At 37.3% G+C, this 10,415-nt stretch overlaps 2 long non-coding RNA genes across 5 annotated transcripts in view; both read right to left on the reverse strand.

Annotated features, from left to right (window-relative positions):
- The window catches only part of LOC148115102 (uncharacterized), a 40,168-nt gene extending 34,237 nt beyond the window's left edge, over positions 1-5,931 (reverse strand). For all 3 annotated transcript variants that reach the window (XR_015732167.1, XR_015732168.1, XR_015732166.1), the window contains exon 1: positions 5,742-5,931. This is a non-coding gene — a long non-coding RNA (uncharacterized LOC148115102). The remainder of the gene's footprint in view (positions 1-5,741) is intronic.
- A 2,509-nt stretch (positions 5,932-8,440) lies between these two features.
- On the reverse strand, positions 8,441-9,731 carry LOC117674632 (uncharacterized). 2 transcript variants are annotated; one of them, XR_004593920.3, is made up of 3 exons: positions 9,486-9,731; positions 8,938-9,044; positions 8,441-8,843 (listed from the first exon to the last, which is right to left on the reverse strand). It is a non-coding gene; the product is annotated as an uncharacterized LOC117674632 (long non-coding RNA). The 2 variants fall into 2 exon arrangements; XR_004593921.3 differs by having other exon boundaries at positions 8,938-9,047.
- Between the last annotated feature and the right edge of the window lie 684 nt (positions 9,732-10,415).

A 10,415-nucleotide genomic window follows, 5' to 3' on the forward strand; every position in this document is an offset into this window, starting at 1 on the left:
TCTTTCAGCTTCAGCATAGGTTAATTAGCATGATTAGACCGGCCTCCAACTCTCAGCTGATTCGCTCTCAGCTGTTTTGCAGGCTCTTTTGCAAGCTCTTGTTTTGCAAGCACTTTGCTTGCTGCAAAGAGTGCTGGAGCAGATTTTTTTTTTTCCCCTAGCTAGAAGGAAACTGAAAGTAAAGCAGGCTCTGCTGCAACCTGACAAAATGAGGCAGGGAGAGAGATTTCTTTTTCTTTTTCTTTCTCCTCACCAAAAAAGGTAGGTGCAAACAATGGGAAATTTAGGGCAAAAGAGGAGAGTTCAAGATTTTAAAAGACAAAAGAAAAAAAGCTCTATTTAACTAGGGAATTGTAATAATTGAGATACTATTAATTGTATATTGTGTTGAAGGCAGAAATGGTTAAGTTGTGGTTTGGAGGAATATATGGGGGAAATTATTTGGTTTATTATTATTGGTAAATATAATTAATTGATTTGTAAGAAATTGGATTACATGGAATTGGATTACATGGAATTGGATTACATGGAAATAATTTGAATATTCATGTTCATATTGATTAATATACAAAAAATATAGTTATATAACTAATTGATCTATATTAAAATGTTGAATTTGTATTAAACAACTGTATTACATAATTAACCAATGTGAGGATGGATATAAAAATAGATGACAATGGGAAGGGGTATAATATAGAATAGAAGGGAAAAATTGAATTTGAGTAAGATTAGAAATGAGGATTAGGGTAATATTGGTTTTTTTTAAAAAATAAATGAGGAATAAATATGGCAAAAAGGAAATATAGAAATTGTAAATTTAATTGAAATGACTAAACACTGTTTAAATTTGTGAACCGGCCAAATACTTTGTTCAAAGAAAATACATTATATGTTTGTATGTGTGTTTCTAACTATTGTTATTTATTTATATTTGTTCTTTTTTATTCTTTAAAGTTTAACAATTCATTCTTTATCTTAATATCTTTATATTTGTTTGGGGTTGGCTTTCTTCCCATTCATCTTTTTTATTGTACAGCAATCTTTCTCCTCAAACCTACCACCCCTCTCTTTTCTTTCCTTCTTACTTTATCTTCCCCCCTTCTTCTCCTCCCTACTTCCTCTTCCTTTCTCCTTCTCCTCCTCTTTTCCTCCCTCTCTTACCCTCACTCCTACTCTAATTTCCCTTCCCTTCCTTCATCCCTCTCTATTGCTGTATCCTTTTATGCACATGGACGACTCAGAGGACTGAAAAAGTTATTTTTGACTGGTCCTCGCACTTTTGACCAGTCCTCGAACTTACGACTGTCCTCACATTTTACGTTTTTGCCCTATCTTGTCACCATGGTGAAGAGAAGCAGTTGTGAAATGAGTGACACGGTTGTTAAGAATGCTACAATGGGCACAAATGATGACCAGTCATAAGTGCGAAGACCGGTCATAAGTGCGAGGACAGGTCAAAAGTGTGAGGACCAGTCAGAAATGACTTTTTTCAGCCCTCTGAGTAGTCCCTATGCACATAGCCACGCCCACCCGGTCACATGACCAGCTAGCCACGCCCACCCGGTCACATGACCACCAAGCCACACCCCCAACTAAGCCACGCCCACAGAACTGGTTGTTAAAAAAATTGAATCCCACCACTGGACCAATCCAACCACCAATCAGCTGCTCATGCGAAATCAGGCTGTGCTGAAGCTGACCAGGCTGTTTGCTGTTTGCTACAAGGAGGCAAGTTGCTGGGAGACAGAGGCCGAAGGGTGAGGGCCAGCAGGTGGGCAGGGCTCCGGCAACATTTGCTCTATAAGATGCACAGACATTTCCACCCACTTTTTTGGGGGAGAAAGTGCGCCTTATATAGGGGTGGGATTCAACCTATTCAGTCTGGTTTGGGCGAGTTGGTTGGTCCAACGATCAACTGAGAGCGAACCGGTTTGCTCCTACCATCAGCTGGGCCCATCAGCCCGCCCCTGTGCTATACCTACCTTTATTTCATTCATTTGAAACCCAGCTGATCGTCACAGCAAAGCAGATTGCCGCACCTAAACTGTTTTTAGTGCTTTTAACACTGCTTGTAATGGTCTTTTCTAATGGATTGTCCATGCGTGTGCAGCGCATGATCGGCACACATGCGAGCGTAGTGACCATGTGTGCATGAAGTGCGTGCTCAGCGAACCGGTTGTTACACTGGTTGAATCCCACCACTGGTCTTATAGTGCGAAAAATATGGTAATTTGATCTCTTTCCTCAATTGCTCTATGGAATCTGTCCTAAAGTAGATAAAGATCCCAGACAGAAAACTGCACTGAGGAAAGAAGAGCAAACTTCTTCTTTGGTACAACACATGAAGGCCATGGGACACAATATTGATTTTAATAAAACCAGAACAGTGGCGAAAGAGGAACATCTCAACAAAAGAATAATCAGGGAGGCCATCGAAATTGAAAAGAGGCCGCAGAATATGAACAGATGAGACGACGCCTCTAGGTTATCAAGTATTTGGGGACCTGCACTGAGAGAAACTCAAGTGTTAACATCAGAAGAGAGGCAGAGATTCCAACAAGCAACCAATGGTGTTGTAAGGCCTGCCAGAATTCTTCCCTCTTTGCAGAGGGTGGCTAGCAATAGGGAGAGAGAGAGGATCGAGCCAGAAGACAGGCTGAGATCTCAACTAACAATCAAGGGTGCTGGGATGCCTACCAGAATCCTTTCCCCTCTACAGCAGACAGATAATAATAGAGAACCTGAGAAAGCTCGGCCTGTAACACGTAGCCAAACATCCAGGATGAGGAAGCAGGAAGAAAAACTGCTGTCCTCCAATCAGGACACAGAGTTACAGGCTAACCAGCATACGTCAGCAGCAGCAAACATAGAAAAGCGACAGCTCCGACCTCGCAACACACCCATAGCTTCTAAACTAAACAAGAGCCTGAAGATGACAGGGTTGTGAGCCTGTCGAAACGTTGCTAGAAAGAAAAACTTTTAAGGTACTGGTAGGATTTTAGCTAAGGTTTTAAAGGACCTTGCAGAGTGCTCTGTAAGGATTTTTGGAAGATTTTAAGCTAGGATTTTAACCAGAATTTTAAACATTTTAACTAACTTATTTAACATGACGCGGGAAAACACCTGAGATTTTAATTTTTTGCATATGTATGTATGTATGTATGTATGTATATGTATATGTATATGTATATGTATATGTATATGTATATGTATATGTATATGTATATGTTTATGTAAGTTTTCATGGGTATATATGTGTGTACAGTTAATATCTCGGGTTCCTTCCCATGTAATTGTAAACATATCCTTAAAAGGGTAGTAGTGACGTTTCGACGAAATCACATTCGTCATCTTCTGGCTGAAGTTCTCGGTTTGGTGCTTATGGGCAAACTGTGTGATCGTAACTGACGTTTTTCTATGAAAAGAGGCAAAGGTTGTAACAACACTGTCGACCAATCAGAATACACCTTCTCACTAGGCAGCATAGGGCAGCATAAGGCCTACTGGCTGCCAGAAGAAAAAAGCCCAGAATCGAGTGGATGTGACTCCACTGAGCTAGGGCTGTAGAAAAATCTTGGTTACGTAGGAAAAACCTGGCTAAAAGAAAAACACACATAAAACCTACGAAAAAGTAAGAATATATATATATATATATATATATATATATATATATATATATATATATATATATATATATATATATATACACATACATATATACATGTGTGTGTGTGTGTGTGTGTGTGTGTGTGTGTGTGTGTGTGTGTTTGTCACTATTAACATGGTCCTATTTTATGGATTTAACACTGATTTGTTATGTTTGAAGCTGATTTAAATTTGAAGTTATTTTTATTTAAAAGATGGCTAAAAATAAAAGAGGGATGTGATAGTATGAACCTTTGCTCTTCTGATCATCAATCCAGTGTTTGCAATTTTATTTTTTTTAATTCAATTAAAAATCTGTAAGAAATTAAACAATTGGTGTTTCTTAAACATTTGAGTGAACTTCAATGAAGGTTTTTTTTCTATAAATTATATCATTTTGACTGGAAAAATTGCATTCTACTGTAATACTGAAATTATTAGAGTGGAATTCTCTTAATCACAACATTGATGCTATTCATTCGACTGAGAAGTGAAAGGGAAGCTTCTGCCCTGTTTAAAAGACTACATGAGATTCTTTGAACAGGAAGTGTTGACCTTGCACACAATAGGAAACTGCTGCCAACAAAGGTTTTGACACACTTTAGAGCGTAAAGAAAGCTTGCGGAAGGAAATGCCACATTTGAGAACCAATGACACACAGATGACCTGGGACTGACATTTTGCCTAATGCTGCAAAACATTGTTTCTGAACCAGACTTGGGTTTCACTTCTGAGATCACCTTTCTTTCTCATTACGGAAGAAAGTTGGAAAGATACGGTAGAAGTTAGAAAGCCACTGCATAAACAAAGACATCCTGAAAAGAAATGTCTTCTATGTAGTTTTCTTGTTGTTTGATCAAATGCTGTTACAGTTATTTAAATTGTTTTATTGCAGCTACAATGCTTCTCTGCTGAGTTATGATTTATGTTTCTATGTTTTCATTGTTGCTCAATCGATCTACAATGTTATGGGGGGGTAGGCAGGACAGAAAATAAATTAATAAACAAATAATTATTAGCAGCCACTGATATAACCATTCATCCCAGGGAATTATCTAGGACAGGATTCCCCAACCCCCGGACCATGGACCGCTACCAGTCTGTGGCCCGTTGGAAACTGGTCCACACAAGCAGCAGGAAAACACACAAATCTCCATTTGTACATGTGCAGGATTAGGTTATACACATGAAACCATCCCCTCTCTCTGCTACTGCTGCCCACTGCTGGTCCACAGAGCCAGAAAGATTGGGGACCGCTGATCTAGGATATACACATTCATCAAAAACTCAGCTGGAAAATGCTGGGGTTTTTTGCCTGAGATCTATACTTCTATTATTAACTTTGGGATCCACCAAAGTCAGGTGCAAAACAATGACTCAGGAATGACAAAACAAGCAGTCTCATAGGGCTTTGGTTAGCTTAATAATTTTTTTTAGACATGGGTTTCCCTACCGAATGACTTGAAAGATTTATTTTTGTTTCATCTGCAAAGTTCCCTGATTTCAGTATGCTAATATTATTCCAATCAAAAAATTGGAAACTAGAATTTTTACAGCAAAACAAATAGAATACCAACAGATTTGCCTTTTCTGAGCTCTGAGCAGTTGTGATTGGATTGATCTAAAAGGAAGGGAGGGAGGGAGGGAGGGAGGGAGGAAGGAAAGAAAGCTTGGTTGGCATGTATTCATCATTAAACACAGGTAGTTGGCTACACAATAGATGTTCTTAATGCAATTGTGCTAATTTATCTCCTAATTAAGACAGGGCAAAATTTACAATTTAAATCTTGATAAAATGCCCTAACTACCTGTTGTTACAGACAACCAATCAGCAAGAATTCAGTAATTAAGTGTTTTCTGGAATCCCAGTACAAAGGGCTTAAAGTCCTCATTTTATGGAGAAACACCACAGTAGTAGAACATGTGTTGGAAGCCGCTTGAAGGACTGTCCCTGAGACTTTGAAGCCTAGCTAATAGTTTGTTACAGAAGAACAATTTACTATTCCAAGATTATTGTCCCAGTTTAAGGTCTTAAGATCCTCTTCACTTCATTTAATACAGCAAAGCAACTGCAAAGATTCACCTTGCCTTACCTGATCTCATGTTCCCCTGCCTTTTCTGAAACCTGCAAGTTCATTTCCCTTCTCCATGGGTCTATTTAAGAGTGTAAATAAATGGATAAATGTTTCATTTCGATCTTAAAACAATCAACTGCATCCTGCAAGTTCCAGTCAGCCATTGTGGTTTCACTATGATATCACAAAAATAAATTCAGGAATTTGGGGGTTGTTCTAGGTTAGGTTAAAACAATATTTGGACAAAGCAAATAGTGAAAGGACAGTGTGCATGCTCCCATGGTCCATCAATAGTTGCTACCACAACATACTGTATTTCACTAACACATTCAACCCCTGAATCTTCCCAGTTGCCAGTACTATCTGTTAACTTCCAGCTGCAAAAATGCAAGAGAATGGTGATCATGTTCCAGAATGCACTCTCAAGTCTATTCCAATACTTCTGAACCTTAGGAACTTTAAGATGTGTGGACTTCCAGAATTCCCCAACCAGCTTGAGGCCTATGCCCTTCAACACATCCTAACGTTCCCAAGGTTGAGAAACACTTAAGGCAACCAGAAAAGTGAGTGTCTTGGCCCACATCATATAGAAACCGAACACATATTTTTCAGCAGTCATTCAACTAGGTGTGTTCTAGATGTCTTTAATCATTCGTGACAGGAAAAGAGTCCTATTAAGATTTTGAAAGACTTTATAAGAAGGATAGACAAAAGGATAAACTTTACACGCTGGACTACAAAAGAGATTTTTTTTAAGGCTTTGAAAAGCTTTTGCCTTGAAGTACAGAGGAACACAAACTACCTTTGAGACTTTCTTTGAAGAATAGTTCTAAAAACTCAGGGAAAGAATACAAGATTAGCCTATTTCACCAGGGCAAAATGAATGCCCGTCTTGGATTTTTGCTAATGAGGAATAATTGACAAAGCATTCGAATTCTGTTTTTTAAATTAAGAGATGAACTACAGGAAGAAGAGAGATTATTTTCTATTTAAAAATGGTGATAAACTACTAAAATTGTTTTTAGTTGTTGGGATAAAAAGGGAAATTCCTTCTAGCCGCTAATTACAGCCGCTAGATTGGCATACGCACAGTTTTGGAAAGAGAAAATTCAACCACCAGAAGAGCTTACAATTAAGAAAATACTCGAGTGCGCAGAGATACTATATGGTGTGGGAAAGGTGGTACAAGTGGTTGCATGATAAAATGGAAGAAAGATCAAAGGTGTGTTAAATATTGGTAAAAAGTGAGTCAAAATATCAACAAGTATTATTTATGTAAACAGTTAAAACACTGCATATCCGATACAAATTGAAAATGTTTATTATATTTATGTGTTCTACGTTATTGTTTGAATGATTGTTTTGTTTGTTTGTTTGTTTGTTTGTTTGTTTGTTTTTCTCATTTATTTCCTTTTTGTTCTGTAAAAAATCTCAATAAATTCTATTAAAAAAAAAAAAGGGAAATTCCTTTTTGTTCTTTCCTGTTCTTTTTTGTGGGTTTTTAAAAAAAATTCTGCTCCCCCCACACAGACATTGCATGTTTCTCTTTGTATTTTGAATAATTTGTATTGGGTTTTATTCTTTCCATTTATTACCCTTAACAAAAAAATACTGAAATTCAATCATCCATGACCAGCATAACCCTATTTAATAATAATAATTTTATTGTCATTGTACATGAATACACAGTATACCCATACAATGAAATTCACTTGACATCTAAAGACCAGGTCCAACACACATAACAATCCCCAAACACACCAGCACCCACCACAAATTCCCCACCCCTAAACCACCCAAACATCCACACAACAGACCAAGTAATGCTGTCCAACAGCTCACTGATGGTGGCCCTTTAGTTCATTGTTATAAAAACTATTCAGAAAACATGTGGTCTGAGTTTTAATTGTTATTTTAATTTTTAATTGTTTGTTAATTATTTGGAGATTTATATGTCAAAACACACTACTACAACATCAATTAACAATGATTGAGGCTGCTAGAAAAGCAAGAACCAGGTAACTTCAATACCTGAAGAGGTAAAATAGGAAGGAAAGAAGATACTTCAGAATACCTAGAGGACTTCTGATTGAAGAACTCTGTAGAAGACCTCATTGAGATCTTTTGCAACACATAGGATGTTCCAGTCATTTGAGGCAATAATGGAACACACTGCATAAAAGTTCTGGTAATCATTTTTTTCTGCTGTTGCCACAAAAACGGAAAAAAAGAAATAAAAGTACAAAATCCACATCATATTCTGTCTGACACTTTCATTTTCTGCTTGTGAAGCTTCCATCCCTTACATGTGCTATCCCAAATCTAATTTTAGGTTCTATTTAGTTGGGTCAAACTATGTTATAATAATAATTTTAAATTAGCATAAATAAATTAATAAATTAGCAATTTTATGATGTTTGTGTATCTATATTTTTCCTGACTGTACACCGCCTTGAGTCCTACGGGAGAAAGGCGGTACAGAAATATAATAAATAAATAATGAATGAAAGAAAGAAAGAAAGAAAGAAAGAAAGAAAGAAAGAAAGAAAGAAAGAAAGAAAGAAAGAAATAATTATGGTTGGAATAAGGAACCTTGTGCTATTCATCTGTAGGATCAGATCTGGATCAAAGCATGCCTCTGCCAGCAGTATGCACAGTGCAAGGTCAAAATGGATAAGATGCCAGACACAATATTGCAAACCAAGCCCTTCCTTTTTTTATGTGTGCCAGCTGTGTGGTTTTTGCTGATTTTCTTTGAGACATTTCATTTACTTTCTTCTGTGTTGAATTTCTTGATTTAGATATCTTTTTGCTCTTTTCCTTAATATTGGAAGAATGCATTGAGTTGTTGTATAGTTTTATTGTTGCCCAAGGCTTTGTTTTTGTTTTTTTTGTCTGATAATATAGATCTTATTCTGGTTTTATGTCCACATTACAGCTTACTGGCACGCTTACAGTTTTTATCTTGTTAGATTAACTCACTTTGTACCACAATCTGCTCCTGGAAGTGATTTGGCTGATTGAATTGCACTTCTCAACTTTTTTTCCTATTATGTAATCCATTTGGTTCAAATCTTGTCCAACCCATATAGCCAGGTGTAAAGTTTGCATGCATGTTTCCTGAAACACATAGTAGCAATAAACCAAGAATTATTTTTCAAAACTCTATTGATTTATACCCTGTATTGTGTTTATGTCATGCAAATTTCTCTACCTTTCATAATACTATGTGCTCTCTTGATGCTGCATTCAGTAGACATTGCAATTTGCCACAGAATTATTCAGTCTGTTCCATCATTACCTCAGTCATATGGGCAAACACTTCTGTAACAAAACTATGATTGTATCATTTAATAGGTTATAATTCAGCATATTTTAAATATCACTGCCACTCTGTTCTTTCATTAGCCTCATGCTCTAAATATCATGTAGCCATTTGATTTAAATACAGGTAGTCCTTGACTTATGACCGGTTGCTTAGCAACTGTTCAAAGTTACAACAAAAAAAACCTTCTCAAAAAAAAAACATGTTTATGAGCTGGTTTCAAAGTTATGGCTGTTGTAGCATCCCCACAGTTACATTAACAAAATTTTGGTGAATTCGGTCTTATGACCAACCACAGGGATGCCATAATGGCCTCTACTTACCTACTGCCTACCTCCCCCCACCATCCTACCCTGTTGGATCCCCACAGGTTTTCAGCCTGCTTCCCAATCCCATTGGATTCTGCACCATCCCCCCATCTCCAATCACTCCCTTACCTTTTGTACTGTAGATCTCCTGAACTTCTGAGCTCACACTGGGAAAGGAGAGCAGGAGAGGAAAGGTGGCTTTTCTTGGCTACATGGCTCTGTCCCAGAAGCAGGGACATTTTCAGAGCAGCCACAATTTATCTCAAACCCAAATTTGTCTAAATATTTATGCTATACTATACTATTTTCTTGGCAACAATGCAGATTGTTTGGTATTGCCATTTTCCAGGTTTGATTTTGGAATGACTTCTAAGCAGGTTGTCTTCCGTCATTTGTGCTGTTACTCACTTGCTGTCATTCCAGTTGTAGATTGCTCTTATCTTTACCCCTCCCCTTTTGACTTTACTGGCAAGAGTGACCTTAGCGTGAACTTACATATCTGCTACATCATTCTCAGCCATCTGAACTACATATCACATTGGTAGCACCTGTTATTTAAAACATTAAGAGTAGCTGATATTCATCTATATATTTTGTAAACTTTCTTGAGAACTTTGGAAATTATCTATAAATGTATGCACCTTTCAGTTGAAGAAGAAAATGCCTGAATTTTGAAACATCTAGACTTGCTTATGTTACCACCTGTCAACCAGTCAATTAACTATGAAATAACAAGAAAATTTTATTTTAGAGGCTATTTAATTATCAAGAACTGGTGGCTAAATGACACACTATAAACTGTATTTTTTTCAGGCTTGCCAATTGTGCTTTTTATTATCTATATACAAACCAGTCCATCTAATTGCCTTCTTCATACTGAGGGGAAAAAATGAGAGAGTAGCCCAAAGTCACCCAACTGGCTTCATGCTTAAGGCAGTTGTTAAGTGACTCATACAGTCATTAAGGGAATCTGACTTTGCTCATTTACTTTTCTTTTTGGAAGCTGGTTGGGAAGGTAACAAATGGGGATCACATGACCCCAGGAGAGTGCAACTGTCA

This window comes from Pantherophis guttatus, chromosome 2 (genome assembly GCF_059756535.1).
Source record: "Pantherophis guttatus breed Tessera chromosome 2, ASM5975653v1, whole genome shotgun sequence".
NCBI classification, from domain to species: Eukaryota; Metazoa; Chordata; class Lepidosauria; order Squamata; family Colubridae; genus Pantherophis; species Pantherophis guttatus.